Source organism: Pongo abelii, chromosome X (assembly GCF_028885655.2).
Source record: "Pongo abelii isolate AG06213 chromosome X, NHGRI_mPonAbe1-v2.0_pri, whole genome shotgun sequence".
In the NCBI taxonomy this organism is placed as follows: Eukaryota; Metazoa; Chordata; class Mammalia; order Primates; family Hominidae; genus Pongo; species Pongo abelii.
Window position 1 is genome coordinate 156,172,517 of NC_072008.2, and position 16,689 is coordinate 156,189,205.

At 44.9% G+C, this 16,689-nt stretch overlaps 1 pseudogene; it reads left to right on the plus strand.

Annotated features, from left to right (window-relative positions):
- The first annotated feature begins 1,060 nt into the window (after positions 1 to 1,060).
- On the plus strand, positions 1,061 to 1,933 carry LOC129052841 (melanoma-associated antigen 8-like; annotated as a pseudogene).
- Positions 1,934 to 16,689: the final 14,756 nt, after the last annotated feature.

Here is a 16,689-nt window from a genome sequence, read left to right on the forward strand (position 1 = left end):
AGGTCTGCAGCAACTTCAGTTCTTACCTCCTCAGAAGAAAGAATTCGACTGAGGGGCAAAAGGCAGAAGGAAAGACTGAGGCAAAAAACAAACAAACAAACAAACAAAACACAAAGCTTTAGAACAGTAAGGAAAGGAAGAAAAGGAAACAAGAAAAGTATAACTCGGAAGAGGGCCAAGTAGTCAACTTGAGAAACCAAAAGCACAGCTTGACCTCTTGACTTGGGGTTTTATGTTGGCATGTGTGTTAGTTTTCACATTGCTGATAAAGACATACCCAAGACTGGGCAATTTGCAATAGAAAGACGTTTAATTGGACTTACAGTTCCATGTGGCTGGGGAAGCTTCACAATCATGGCAGAAGGCAAGGAGGAGAAAGTCACATCTTACATGGATGGCAGCAAGCAAAAAAAAAGAAGCTTTTGCAGGAAAACTCCCCTTTATAATAACCATCAGATCTCATAAGACTATCATGCGAACAGCATGGGAAGGACCTGCCTCTATGATTCAGTTACCTCCCACTGGGTCCCTCCCACAATGTGTGAGAATTCAAGATGAGATTTGGGTGGGGACACAGCCAAACCATATCAGCCTACTTCAGAGATCTTGTGTTACTTTCTCCCCAGTCCTGAGATCTTATTGGGAAGCTGCTGATCCATTTCAGGTGTTTTCTATTAGGAGACTGCCTTTCGCTGGCAAGGGCTGTGAACAATTATTACTTTACAGAAATAGTTAACCACTTGACCATCGCCTGGTAGTCACCCAACATTCCTAGTGTGTGTGTGTGTGTGTGTGTGTGTGCACATGCATGCATGTGCACAGGCATGGAGTGGCTGGGGGAACCCTCTCCTTCCCTGATCATACCTGACTAGCTACTCACTGTAACACTCTCACTTCCTCCAAGTTCTCGGTGAACAGGCCAGCTAGGAGGATAGGTGCCCCAGGAGGCCCCAGAGGAGCACCAAATGAAAAGATCCATAAGTCTGCTTTTGTTAGAGCCTCCAAGGTTTGGCTCTCAGCTGAGGTCCCTCACTGGCTCCCTCTCTCCTCAGGCCTGTAGGTCCCGCTTGCCCAGCTCCTGCGCACACTCTGCCATTCTGACCAGAGTCATCATGTCTCCTGAGCAGAGGGATCAGCACTGCGAGCCTGAGGAAAACCTTGAGGCCCAAGGAGACGAGGCTTTGGGCCTGGTGGCTGTGCAGACTCCCTTGGCTGAAGAGCAGGAGGCTGCCTCCTTCTCCTCTCCTCTGACAGTGGGCACCCTGGAGGGGCTGCCTGCTGCTGGGTCAACTGGTTCTCCCCAGAGTCCTCAGGGAGCCTCCACCTCCCCCACTACCATTGACAACACTCTATGGAGCCAATCTAATGAGGGCTCCAGCAGCCAAGAGGAGGCTCCAAGCACCTCACCAGATCCAGCAGACCTGAAGACCTTGTTCCAAGAAGCACTTGATGGGAAGGTGACTGAGTTGGTTCATTTCCTGCTCTACAAGTGTTGAGTCAAGGAGACAATCACAAAGGCAGAAATGCTAGAGAGTGTCATCAAAAATTATAAGGATTACTTTCCTGTGATCTTCAAGTGCATGTGGCTGGTCTGTTTTTTTTTTTTGACGTGAAGGAAGTGGATACCACTGGCCACTCCTACATCCTTGTCACTTCCCTGGGCCTCTCCTATGATGGCCTGCTGGGTGATGATCAGAGCAAGCCCAATGCAGGCCTCCAGATAACGGTCCTGTGCACGATTATAATGGAGGGCAACTGCACCCCTGAAGAAGTCATATGGGAAACCCTGAGTGTGATGGGGCTGTATTCTGGGAGGAAGCACAGTGTCTATGGGAAGCCCAGGAAGCTGCTCACCGAAGACTGGGTGCAGGAAAACTACCTGGAGTACCACCAGGTGCCCAGCAGTGATCCTGCACACTATGAGTTCCTGTAGAGTCCAAGAGCCCACACTAAAACCAACAAGATGAAAGTCCTGGAGTATGTGGCCAGGGTCCATGGGACAGATCCCACCTCCTACCCATCTCTGTATGAAGAGGCTTTGAGAAAGGGGAAAGAGGGAGTATGAGTACAAGTTGCAGCCAGGGCCAGTAGGTGGCAGGTTTAGGGACAGGGCCAGTACACGTTCCAGGGGCACAACCTACCCCATGTGAAATCAGGCCCTTTCTTCACCCTGTATTTGAAGAGAGTAGTCAGAATTCTTGGTAAGGGAGGTCATGGTGGATGGAAGGAAACACATTGCATACCATCTTTGGCTTCCTGTTCTATTGAGCGATTGGAGATTTATCTTTGTTTCCTTTTAGTAATTTTCAAATCTGTTCCTTTTAACAGAAGATTTAATTAGTTTCAACATCTAAGTTTATGAATGATATTAATCACACATGTATTTTTACTAATCCATTTCATGTATAAGAGTTCGCTATTTTGTAATGTTATGGGACCTTTGGGGTGTCATTTTTCTGGCAAGAAACCTTTATGGCCAGTGGCACCTTTGCCTGAATTTTGCTTGGGCCTGCTGGGCTTGTTTTGACCACTCAACCTGGCATGCTGCGCTCAGCTCACATTACCAGTCTGGGTCCCATTCCCGCCAAGGGCGAGTCAGGCGTGTAATGGTGAGGGTTGCGTGAATGACTGTGGGGTCCAGCCACTGCCCACAGTCTGACATGCCAGCTGCTGCAGTGGGGCAGGCAGCTTTAGGCACTGGCACAGGTGTTGGCTCTCCACAAACCTGCAGCTGGACCAGGCACACCACAAGCAGCTTCCACAGCTGGCACTGCAGAACATGGTGGCACCTGGAAGCTTGGAGATGCCAGGAACTGCAGGGCCCCAAAGAGGGAGTCACAGCCCTGGCTCAGGGAGCTCCCAGGTCTGGGCTCCCGGATGGGCCACAGCTCTTATCTCCTTCTCATTGCTCGCAACATGGTGAGCAAGGGGCATGTTTCAGTCTGTTTGTGTTACAGCTCTATTAGCTCAGCTATTCAATGGGTTCTAGGTTCTTGTCCTGCAACCAGGAAGAATGAGGTACATAGACAAATGGAAGGTGAGCAAGATGAAGAGGAGCTTTAATTAGCAGTAGAACAGCTTAGTCTCCTGCAGGGGGGCAGCTCCTTCCTGCAGGCAGGGTGTCCCAACAAGTGTTCAGCTCCCAGCAGAGAGGAGACCCTGGAGTGGGAAGCTTCTCTCGGCAAGCAGGTCCTCCCGTCTCTGCAGCTTCCAGCAGAGGGAAGGCCCTGGAGTGGATAGCTCCACTCTGAAGCTGGTTGTCCCGACATCTGCTCACCTCTGGCTGAGCCTGGGGATTTTTGGGCCTCAGAAGGGAGAAAGTGAATGCCAGTTGGTCCATAGGTGGCCATGGGTGGGCCCAGAAAAGGCACCACAAGTTCCTCCTCTGGTCCACAGGACTGGCAGCCCAGCCCCCAGACTTCAGGCCCTCCCCAGCCTGAAGGTGGGGCCTCACCCGGGACTCTCCCACTTCTGCCCCGGAACCTGTCTGCCTCCTGCTGTCATTCACAGAGCCCAGGCCATAGGTGCCAAGGGATGCCTACAGGCCAGTTATGAGCTGCCCTCTCCAACCCATCAGCTTCCCTACTATGCTCATTGGCGCCCAAATTCCATAGGGGTCCAAGCCAGGAGGGGACTGACATGTCAGCACTGCCCTGAGTGTGTGCACACCCAGCCAGGCTGTGACAGCACCTGGGCTTGGCCCAACTTTGCTCTGAGTCTGGAGTGGTTGCTGATAGCAGGGAGAAGCCAGGAGTAGGAGCAGGCATTTCTGACCCTGCCAGGGCAGTGGGGGCCTTCCTGGGCCCCCAAGAGTGCAGGTATGCCAGAATCTGCAGTGATGGTTTGGGCGGTTGCAGCTGTGACCAGGGGAGGGGGGCGGGGCTCCTGCCTGCTCCATGGAGCAGGATGCCTGGGTCTGCAGCCATGGTTTGAGTGGCTGCAGCTGCACCCAGGGGAGTGAGTCTCCTGTCTGCTTCATGAAGCGGGAGGCCTGTATCCAAAGCTGCAACTTGGGTGGCTGTGGCTGCACCCAGGGAGCTCCCACCCCATCAACTCGGAAGGGGCAGGGCTCCCACTTGTCCCTGCCTCATGCTGGTTCCAAGGAGTGTGCAGCCCTGGCTGCACCTCCCTGTTGTAGCTCATGTGATGGTAGCATCCACTCCAGACTGGCTGCTGCTGCTGCCTTCAGTGAGACATACTGGGAAGCCTTCCATATTGCTTTGTGACTTATAACAATATACCATGGCATTGGAATAGATATTTTCTTGGCAAATGTAAGAAATTATCAATAAGATTCATGGGGCCATAAAATAGAGAAATAAAAGGAAAAGTCTGCTAATTCTAGCCTTTTTATCCATTTTCATCTGTTGTTCTATAAAATTGAAACATATACATATACCTGGATTTGCTTCGCTTTTTTAAGGTTGTAGAGAAATTACAACTTAAACAAAAGACTTGCTCACTGACTCTTTCTTTCCACAACTTTTATGAGCATCTCCTCTTTGGAAGGCTCTGGGTTAGTGGAGTTACTAGAATAAGCCAGAGAAACCCCTACCCTTAGAGTAGTAGAGTCTAGGAGTTGCATTCATGTAATTAAGGTGGCGAGATGTCCTCTAAGATGCAGAGGAAAAGTAAGAGAGGGGTGAGGGTGTGGGGCTCCAGGTGAGAGTGGTGAAGTTAAATGCCCTGATCTGGGCATTTTGATCTTTGGGAAACTGCAGTTCCTTCTTGAGGAGTTGATTATAATGAAGCTGACAAGGGCCACAATCTCAGACCATGAGTCTCAGAGGGTGAGAGAAAAGCCTGGAATGAAAAACTGCTCTGAGAAGTTCCTTTTGGGTGGTGGGTGTAGCAGAGAGGAGTCTCCGCCAGGGGCAGGAATGGAAGGTGTCCTGCACTTTTGTCCCAGTGTAGTTGAACACAGTGTAAGAGGTAGCTGACTGATACCCAACATCTGCCATCTGCAAGAATTTCCTAAGAGATAAGCATGAATCTCCCAGGAAGGGAGGCCCAGAAGCCACTGGCCAGGTACTCTTCTGCCTGGTTTGGTGTACAGCTGACTCCACTGAAATGGCTATACTTTTGGTAGGGATGATATGAATGAGGTGAATGAAAAATAGTGGTTTGGTTGAAACAGAAGCTGGGAGGGAAGAAAGGAGTTTGTGACCCAAATTCTAGGATCTTAAAGTTAGTGAGTTGCACTCAGCTATGGAAGACTCCCCAACACCTAATTAAATAATCAATCCTCTTCAAGGGATATTTACTAAGCAGCATTTTTCAGTGATAATTCTGTTTCCCATTCAACTGCAAATTCTCTGAGATGTCCTGGAAAACAAAAGTATTTTCCAAAATCTGGGGTCAAAATAATATTAGAAATAAATGATAGTTATTAAAGATGCAATGTATGTCAGGCACTGTGCCAAGTGTTTTAATAAATTTCTTATATTCTAATAGTCTATTATAAAAAGTACCAAACACATGTTACAAATAAAGAACCTGAGGCTCACTGGGCTTAGTAATTTCCCAGGATCACATAGTTAGTAAGTGACAGACTGGCACCAGATCCCTGGCCTGATTCATCTAGAGACCACGCTATTCCCATTCTCCCCAGCTTGAGGTCTATCTTCTGACTTGTAATTCATTTTTGTAGTAAGTATTGCAGAATGTCTCTAAGGTGACAAAAAGAAGAATGCTGAGGTCAAGGCACTAAAAGCTGACCTAAAGTAAGAATGTGAAAATGATCATCTGAAAACTGCCTTGCTCCCAGTGGAATGGCCCAGAATCACCTGCCTTCCCCCTGACATAGAGCATGCCTGCTTCCTGAAAACATCCTTTGGCTGTCACAATTTCATCCTGGAACTCCTCTAATGGCAACAGCCCATTTGACATAAAAGTTCACTTGGACAGTGATGTTCAGATGCCTGGTTATATGCCTGAGAATCAAAATACACTCTGAAACTTTTCCAAATGGGTGTAGGGTCTGATTTGGCACACAACGTATTCCTTCTTGTTACTGAAATGTAAGGTTAGAGAAAGGGTTTTTGAAAGCATCTAGATATAGCAGTAGGATTTTAATAAAATGTCTTATTAGACTTTCCACTGAATACACACAGGTTAATAAGCTTACCTAGGTGGTCAAACATCAAAGCTTGTAGATGCAGAAAGACCATGTAAACCACTGTAGGAAAAAAAAATCTACTGAAGCAGAATTTCTAAAAACCCTGGAGCCCTCCAAGGAGGTGAAAAATGCTTCCTTTTTGGACATGCTAGCTCTGATTTAAAAAGAAAAAAATAACTATATTTCTACTATCTCTTGTCTGTGTACCTCTCCACAGCAAAATCCTTGTTTGCCTAATGGTACTTGCACAAGTCTTCAGGTAAGTTCAGTTGTGTGGACAGTAACAAAGACTCACAAGTTAAAATTTTGACCATGAATCAAAAAGGGTAAAAATCTCAACCTACTAAGATTAGAGGTTATTGCAAAGGGAAGTGTGGAAATGTGCCATTGAGTGAAGAAGGTGAACCTTCCCTGATGAGATTTCTAGAATTATTAGAAAATTAGATGTGATCCTGTATTTGAAGCATCTGTCATATAATAAGTAGGTACTTGAAAAAGCTGGGAAATTTTGAAGCAAATCTGACCTTTTCAGAAATTCCTCCCAGAAATGAAGAGGATTGCTGTAGTAATAAATTATAATACAGTTGACCTTTGAACAACATGGGTTTGAACTGTGTGGGTTCACTTATACACAGACTTTTAAAAATAAATATATTGGAATTTTTTTTGGAGTTTGCAACAATTTGAAAAAACAAACTGCATAGCCTAGAGATATAAAAAAAGAAAAGAGTTATGTCATGAATGAATAAAATATATGTGGATACTAGGCTATTTTGTTATTTAGTACCATAAAATATGTGAAGTCTATTGTAAAAGGTTAAAATTTATCAAAATTTATGTACACAAAAAGTTACAGACCGTACATGGTATTATTCATGTCAAGATAAATGTAAACAAGTGTTGAGATGTAGTATTAAATCGTAACTGCATAAAATTAACTGTAGCATAAGCTGTGCTACTGTAATAATTTCATAGCCACCTCCTGTTGCTATTGCAGTGAGCTCAAGTGTTCTTGTATCTGCTTGAAAAGCCATGGGACGCTAATTATCTCCATGTGAGGAGTTTGTCTCTCCGGTAAATTGCATATAGCAGTAAAAAGTGATCTCTCATGGTTCTCACGTATTTTCATCATGTTTAATCCAATACTTTAAAACTTGAATAACACCATTGGAGCTATACAATGTGCCGCTAGTGATGCTGGAATTCCTGCCAATAAGCAGAGAAAAGAAATAACATTACAAGAAAAGTTGAATTGCTTAACATGTACTGTAGATTGGGTTTGCAGCTGTAGTTGCCCACTGTTTCAAGATTAATGAAATCTGCATAAGAACCATTACAAAAACAAAAGAAAAAGGAAAAAGAAAAAGAAATTCGTGAAGCTGTTTCTGCAACTACATCAGCAGGTGTGAAAACCTTGCATATTTTGTGAAACACCTTTTTATCCCATAAGGTAAATGCAGCCTTTATGAATCCAGAAAAAGCCAAGTCATTATATGATAACTTAAAGCAAAAGAAACGTGAAGAATATAAAGCTGGAGAATATAATGCCAGCAAAAGATGGTTCAACAATTTTATTATGTATATACATATATATTTAAATATATACATAATAAAGTGAAATATATATATATACATATATATACACATTATATATAAACTGGGCCAACTGAGGCCAGATATTGGGGAGTATGGGCAAGTTTGGGCAAAGCACAGATATATATATATATATATATCTCCACTGGGCTAGAGGCAATGGTTTGATAATCTTAGAAAGAGATTTGGCTTGAAAAATGTCAAGATAACAGGAAAAGCAGCTTCTACTAACCAAGAGGTAGCAGACAAGTTCCCAGACGTCATTAAGAAAATTATTGAGAAGAAAAGATATCTGCCTGTACAGGTTTTTAATGCAGATGAAAATACCCTACTCTGGGGGAAAAATGCCACAAATGACATTAATTAGTGAGGAAGAGAAGTGAGCACCAGGATTTAAGGTACAAAGCAATAGGCTAACTCTATTGTTTTATGCAAATGCAGTCAAGTTTGTGATCAGGACTGTCCTTATCTATAAAGCTGCTAACCCTCAAACCTTTAAAGGGGAAGATAAAACATCAGCTTCTAGTCTTTGGGTTGTACAACAAGAAAGCCTGGACAATTAGAACACTTTTTCTGGATTGGTTCTATCGATGCTTTTTCCCTGGAGACAGGAAGTACCTTGGCAGTAAGTGACTGCCTTTTAAAGTTCTTTTGATATTAGACAATGTCCCTAGCCACCCAGAACCCAATGAGTTCAACACTGAAGGTGCTGAAATGATCGAAGTTATCCCCAAACACAAGGTCTCTAATTCAGCCTCTAAATCAGGATAAGGACCTCTAAGGCTCACTACATATGGTACTCTATGGAAAGGATTGTCAACGCTATGGAAGAGAACCCCCATAGAGAGAAAATTATGAAAGTCTGGAAGGATTATACCATTGAAGGTGCCATTTTTGTTATAGAAAATCTGTGAAAGCCATCAAACTTTAAACAACAAATTTCTGCTGGAGAAAATTATGTCCAGATGTTGTGCACGACTTCACAGGATTTACGACAGAGACAAATAAGGAAATAATGAAAGAGGTTGTGGATATGGCCCAAAAGATGGAGTGTAAAAGATTTCAAGATATGAATCTTGAAAAAATTCAAGAGCTAATAGACACCATGCCAGAGGAAATAACAGAAGGTGACTTGATGGAGATGAGTGTTTCCAAACCAGTGACAGATCATGAGGAAAAAGATGTATAAGAAAGTGCCAGGAAAAAAACTAATACTAGACAATCTGGCAGAAGGGTTCCAATTTTTTAAGACTGCTTTTGATTCCTTTTACGACATGGACCCTTCTATGATGTGGGCACTGAAACTAAAACAAACAGTGGAAGAAGGATTGGTTCCATATAGAAACTTTTAGATATAAGAAAAAGAAAATTACAACGTATTTTCATTCAATTACACTGAGTGTGCCTGCCTCTCCTGCTTCCCCTCCTACCTCTTCCTCCTCTGCCAGCCCTGAGACAGCAAGACTAACCCCTCCTCTTCCTTTTCCTCAGCCTACTCAATGTGAAGATGATAATGACGCATATCTTCATGATGATTTACTTCCACTTAATGAATAGTAAATACATTTTCTCCTCCTTATGATTTTCTTAATAACATTTTCTTTTTTATAGTTTATTGTTAGAATACAGTATATTATACACATAATACACAAAAATATCTGTTAACTGTTTACATCATCAATAAGGCTTCCAGTAGACAATAGCCTATTAGTTAAGTTTTGGGGGAGGCAAAATTTATAGGTGGATTTTTGACTGCATGGAGGGTCAGTGCCCCTAACTCCCATGTTGTTCAAGGATTAATTGTAGTTGCTTTATGTTGGACACCTGCAAAATAGTCTATGGGAGATACTACAAGTGCTCATCTACGTCTTGTCCTCCTTTCCTTCCTGAGCACAGGGGAACATCACAGTCCTTTTGAAGTTAGGAAGGGTCGTGTGATGACTCTTTTGCCACTGAAATAGGAGCAGACACATTATTTTGTCACAGTCATTTCTATTGAAGGTGCTGCAGAAGCAATATATTAATTCTCAAACCATAACAACACAGAACACAGATCACTCTACACCTAGGAGTTGTCATACACATTTGCTCCTTTAGAGATGAGAAACCAGATTCTGTGCTTTTAAGGCCCTGGGTAGGAATCACCCCACAGGATGCTGACTACAGGAAGTTTTTCATGTTACCTGCAACCTTCAGGCTTCTGGAAGTTGTGTTGTCCTCCTCAGTATGGGTGGAAGGCAGTGGCCAAAATAGCCAAAATCTCAGTTGAGACCAGGGGTTTCCTTCTCCTGTTGCTGTGCCCAAACTTGCCCATAGTCCCCAACACCTGGCCTCAGTTGGCCCTGTTTACAGCTTTACCGTTCTTATCTCTACTAACAACCACTGGGCCCAAGACAGGATCTGATGATTATGTTAACACGCAAATATCATTATTTGAAATTCCCCAGTAAGGAATCCCCTTCCAAGATATTGTGGTAGAACTGGCAGGAGATGATGAAGTTTTTGGCGAGTTTCCTAGTGGCTGGTAAATAATAATCATTGCAGTGTGATGAGTGACAAATTACTATGATTAGGAGGTACTATTCAAATAATCCCCCATGTAATGCCTGGCTTTTGATTAACTGGTTACCTTAAATGGGTGACAATGAGGTTTTGCTTTCTGAGGTTGATCCAGAGAGGTGGGGCTGGGGTGTCCTAGCAGAGGCAGCTAGGGCCTCGGTATCCCCAGACAGGCAGTTAAAGAAGACTAAAGGCTGTAGCGGATGGTGGGGGCGGTGAACATCGGAACACTCCTCAGTTGCCAGAATACCCCTAGACTCACATTAGGATTTAGAAAGGAGCTTGGTGTGAGAGGGCTTTGGGGTCCATGCTGAGGAACAGCCACCACAGGAGATGAGGAGCACCTGCCAAATCCAGCTGTACTGCCCTGGGCCGGCCGTGGGGAGAGGGACACGGGAGCAGAATAAGGCTGGACCATGTTATGAGCCAGGTACTCCTGGGAATGGCCAGAGGCAGATGCCTGTGTGGCACTCCAGGATGGAAGGAAGGACACTGCTGGAAACAGGGATACCGCATGTCCCTTCTTAGAGCCAATGTGTGTGGAGAGTGCTCACCCTGTGTTTCCTAAGGACTGCAGGGCTAGAGCAGCTAGGATGTTCCACACACCCCCACAGCCTCTCCTGGAGGCATTTACAGGGTCCAGCATCCTCCACAGCAGCCTCCAGGGTGGGCACACATCACACAGGACAGACCCAATCTTGACCATGTCAGGGCGGAGCAGATAGGAGCCTCCCTGTGCCCATCTGTGGATAGGTCTTGAGGGTTTCCAGATGTCCTGAGCCTGCCCCCTGAGGGGCGGGTGGGAGGCCTCACAGACATGGTCTCACTTCCCTGGGAAACCTCCCTGTTCCACCAGCCATGGCTAACCCCCTACTCTGAACCCCAGCCTCCTTGGCAAGGAGCTGACCTCCTGCCTGGCTCTTGCCAGCCCTTCCCTTTGTTGACATCAACACAATAAATTGCTGGATTTTAACTGGGAGTTTGTTAAATATATAGATCAAGTTAGGAAGAACTGACATCTTGACAATCCTGAATCTTCCTATCCACGTATATTTGTTTTAAATGCCTCCATTTATTGTTTTTAATGTTTCTGTACCAATATTTGTCTTAGAGTCTACATGGACATTGATTAGTACATTTCTTCTTCTCCTGAAAATCTGTTGTCGTGGGTAGTTCATCTCACATCTCGGAACTGTGCAGATATGGTATAACTTGTTCTAGCCCTGGCTGGGGCAAAAGTCAGGGTCACTGAACTGGGGCCAGGATCAATACATGGATCTGTGGGTGTTGACCCTGAGGGAGGCTTCCAAGACATCTTCCAGGCCCACCCTCCTTACATTCAAGCCAACACCCCAAAGCTTTGTGAGGGAGAGTCCTCTGGCTGGACACCCTGAATGCCAAAGAAAAGGTTCCACACTGTGCATTCTCCTGGCCTCCCAAGTTCATGGTTTTGAGGAATGCTGGAGCCATATTCCAAATTACCTCTGTCACAGCTTGTACTTGCAGGTTGGCCCTCCACATGATTATTTAAAAACCATTCTTACTAATTGTTTGGGAAATGCGAATTTAAACCACAATGAGACACCACCTTACTCCTGCAAGAATGGCCATAATTTAAAAATAAAAAAATAGATGTTGGCATGAATGTGGTAAAAAGGGAACACTTTTACACTGCTGGTGGGAATGTAAACTAGTACAACTATAGAAAACAGTATGGAGATTCCTTAAAGAACTAAAAGTATAACCACCATTTGATCCAACAACCCCTCTACTGGGTATCTACCCAGAGGAAAAGAAGTCATTATATGAAAAAGATACATGCACACGTATGTTTATAACAGCACAATACACAGTTGCAAAAATATGGATCCAACCTAAATGTCCGCCAACCAACAAGTGAATAAAGAAAATGTGGTAGATATACACCATGAAATACTACTCAGCCATAAAGCAGAATGAAATAATGGAATTTGCAACAACTTGGATGGAGCTCGAGGCCATTATTCTAAATGAAGTAACATAGGAACGGAAAACCAAACATCGTATGTTCTCACTTATAAGTGAGATCTAAGCTAAGAGGATGCACAGGCATAAGAATGATATAATGGACTTTGGGGACTCAGGGGGAAGGATGGGCAGGGGTGAGGGATGAAAGACTACATATTGGGTACAGCGTACCCTGCTCAGGTGATGGACGGGTGCACCAAAGTCTCAGATATCACCTCTAAAGAATTTATCCATGTAACCAAAAACCAACTATACCCCCAAAACTACTGATATTTTTTTAAAAACTATTGTTGCTCACACAATCATTTTCAAGGTTTGAATCAGCCTGGGGTTACCTACTTGTCAACTGCAAACCTCTCTTGTGCCAATAATATTTCCAATTTCCTTTTCTGCATTTCCTCCCAGAAAGCAGCCAGAAGAGGAATTATGTCTCTGAGGACACAATCATGCCCGCATAATGAACTGGAAGCCACCTCTGAGTGGTTTGGGTAAGACTCTGTGATGGTTACTACTGAGTGTCAACTTGATTGAATTGAAGGATGCAAAGTATTGATCCTGGGTGTGTCTGTGAGGGTGTTGCCAAAGGAGATTAACATTTGAGTCAGTGGGCTAGGAAAGGCAGACCCACCCTTAATCTGGGTGAGAGCCATCTAATCAGCTACCAGCATGGCTAGAATATAAACCAGGCAGAAAAACACGAAAAGACTAGACTGGCATAGCCTCCCAGCCTACATCTTTCTCCTGTGCTGGATGCTTCCTGCCCTTGAACATCAGTCTCCAAGTGCCTCAGTTTTGGAGCTTCAACTGGGTCTCCTTGCTCCTCAGCTTGCAGACAGCCTATTGCGGGACCCTGTGATTGTGTGAGTTAATACTTAATAAACTCACCTTTAAATATATATACACATATCTATCCTATTAGTTCTGTCCCTCTAGAGAACCCTGACTCATACAGACTATAAAAGATTAGTTATTCTGGCTGCACCTTTTCTATGCTTGACCCCTAGTGATCTGCCAGTTTCCTCATCTGAAAAATGGGGTGTATTAGTCCATTCTCATGCTGATATGAAGAAATACCAGAGACTGGGTAATTTATAAAGAAAAGAGGTTTAATTGACTCACAGTTCTGCAGGGCTGGGGAGGCCTCAGGAAACTTATAATCATGGCAGAAGGGGAAGCAAACATGTCCTTCTTCACATGGCAGCAGCAAGAAGAAAAGCTGAGCAAAAAGAGTAAAGGCTTCTTATAAAACCATCAGATCTTGTGAGAATTTACTCAATATCCCAAGAACAGCATGAGGGTAACTGCCCCCACGATTCAATTAACTCTCACTAGGTCCCTCCCATGACAGGTGGGGATATGGGGAACTACAATTCAAGATGAGATTTGGGTGGGGACATAGCCAAACCAAAACATAGCACAACTTCAGAGCACTGGTGTAAGATTGCACTAGTTTCCTGGGACTGCCATACCGAAGTATCGTACCACAAAGTGTGTGGTATAAAACAACACCAATTAATTCTCTCTCAGTTCTGGAGGTTCAGTGCCTAATATCAAGGTGTTGGCAGGGTTGTGCTCCCTCTGAAGGCTCTAGGCGAAGATCTTTCCTTGCCTATTCCAGCTTCTGGTAGCCCCAGGTATTCCTTGACTTGTGGCAGCATCACTCCAGTCTCTGCCTTCAGTTTCACATGGCTGTCTTCTCTCCGGGTCTGTGTTTCATTTTCTCTTTTCTTACAAGGACATTAGTCATATTGGATTAAGGGCTTACTTCAATGACCTCATTTTAACTTTATTACAGCTGCAAAGTCCCTATTACCAGTGAGGTCACCTTCACAGGTATTGGGGATTAGGACTTCAGCATATTGAAGGGTATATTTTGGAGGGTACAATTCAACTCATAACAACGATTATAAGATGGCCCAAAGTAGGCCTTCTTATGATGAATAAAAAGGAGCAATTACTGCTGAACATCTAAGATGCACCTTCTCTTGTACATGGTAATATTTCTGAAAGAGTACAGATCTTAAGATGCATAAGTACATTGATTCATGCAGGGTTTTTCCCTTGAAAATCTGTTATTAAATAGATGGTTCATTTCACATCTTAGAACTGTACAAGCATGGTATAAGCTGTTTTATAATAAGACACAAAAAACCTCAACGTGTCAATGATTTGTAGGAAAGTGGGAGTGTGGGTACCCACATAATGTCTGCAGCTATTAGAAACTTGGAAAGAAAGGGTCATTTTTCCTGCAGACACAAGTTGCCTGGTTTGAGGCAAGGGATGAGGAAGAACTGCTTTTTTGTTTGTGCCCTGTGACTGTCCAACATCAGCATTCATTTCATGACCATTGCCTGAGCACCTACTGTATGCCAGGATCCAAGAATGCAGGGCCATAGTGGGAAGCATCATGGGATTCCAGAACTGACTCCTCCAAGCACAGAGAGCTGAGAGAGCACACGCACAGCTGCCTGTAGGCAGAGTGGGCTGGTGGGAAGGGAAGGGAGGATGGTTGCAGACAACATTGTTCTCCAAAATGGTGCACCTGCCTCCACTCACTGACTTCTGTGTTTTTACAACTGTTGTTTACTCTACCTCATTTCCTCTCTTCCTACCCTGCAATGTTATTTTTTCTTTCAGATTCAGCTCAGCAGTTCCCTCATCCCCAATGCTTATCGTGCACAATGCTGTGTTTTCATTATTCATATCTGTGTGTTCCCAGTGCCTTCCACAGTGCCCGGCACAAAGCAGACACTCTGGAAGACATATTTCAGATGAATGCGACTAAAGGAGTGAAGGTTACAGGCTACCCAAGATGAAAGGATCCATTAGGGGAAGGCAAGATGAGGAAGAGCACATTTGATTAGTTAGGGCAGAGGGCCCCAGAGGAATGTGTCAGAAATCCAGTGTGGAAACAGAAAGGGAGAAAGACAAGCAGTGAGTGGAGATTCAGGAATGAGAGCAGGTTGGGAACAAGGAGAAAAAGGAATCATGTGGGCAGCTGGTTGGTGACCTTTGGCAAGCATGGGCCTTTTTGTCTGCCCCGTATGCTTAGCCACATGCACTTGACCTGGGCTTTGCATACACAGCACATTGGAGGAGTGTGGCACAGCTGGGAAGGCTTCCTGGAAACCCTGGCATCAGGAGAGGTCCAGAGGAGAAGCACAGGGATACCGTGGTGGTTTGCAGGCCCAGGCAAAGGCTCCCTATTCTGCCTTCCAACAGGAAATGGCCTCTGCTTCCTTTAGTAGAAAGCTTGCTCCATGAGGGATGATAAACCACCCACTCCCAGGGCTACCCTGGGTGACAGGAGGTCCACTGGGGCCTTGGGACTGTCCTCCCTCCCTCTTCTCTCTCAGTAACTGTAATTTGCCTACCTGAGGGAAGACTCCCTGAGGAGGTGGCTCCTTCTGGGCTCTGGAAGGCCATGGGGGTTGCTGCAAGTCCAAGCAGAACTACAGCTACTACCTCTGTGGTCCTTTCGGTTGCCTCCCTGCAATCTCCTCCTCCAGTTCTCCAAGCCCCTAAATCTAGCCCTGTATTTAATCAAATCCCTGTCTAGACTCTAGACCCACCCACCTCCCAGGGAGATCTCAGATGTGTATCCAAGTTAGGCTAAAGTTGCCTGAAACAAAGGGTTCTGTCAGGAAGGGGGAGATTGCATTCTGCAGATGGACTAATTCCCAGCATCTTCAGCAATTCTCTAATTGGTGGCATTCAAAGTGTGAACTTTAGGGAACCTAGAGTGGGGAATTCCAGGCTGAGAAAGCCTTGCAGGCTGGCACCTCCATGTTTCCTGGCTAAAGAACTTGTCAATCTGACCTCCCAGAAGCTCTTTATAGTCCCATAGGCCTTGCACGGGACTGGATCCCAGCTGGCCCTCCCTCCACTGGAGCAAGGGTGAAACTGGTGTTGAGTTCAAATCTACTAATTCCACACTCTCTCCATTCTACTGCTCCAGCCAGGGAAGGAGCCTTGGTGGTGTGTGGAAGGCTGTTCCACAGCCATTTTCTTCCCCTATGCCAGGCCTCCCCAGTCCAAGTGTCTAAATGCACCAGGATTCTCTTCACCAGGGCCTTGCTCTTCAGAGGACAGCCATCCTATATCACCACATTGGAGCCCACGTGAATATTGAATTGGACAAGCCACCAGCTTATCAGAAGGGTGGTACAAATCCAAGTTAGTCTTTAAAACCATGGTCAGATATACACTGATGCTTCTGTATCCTAAGCCCACCCCAAAGTCACAAGAATATGCTGTCTGGCTTATTTGGGGGTCATGCTTTTTCAATCCAGAGCCATTTCTTGCCTTTGAGTGAAGAATGTTGGGAGCCCCTAGTAAGATAGCCCTGGAATTTTGTGGCAAGTCAAGGAAAAGATAAAGTCAAACTCTGCTAGTGGAGAAGATGTGGGTGT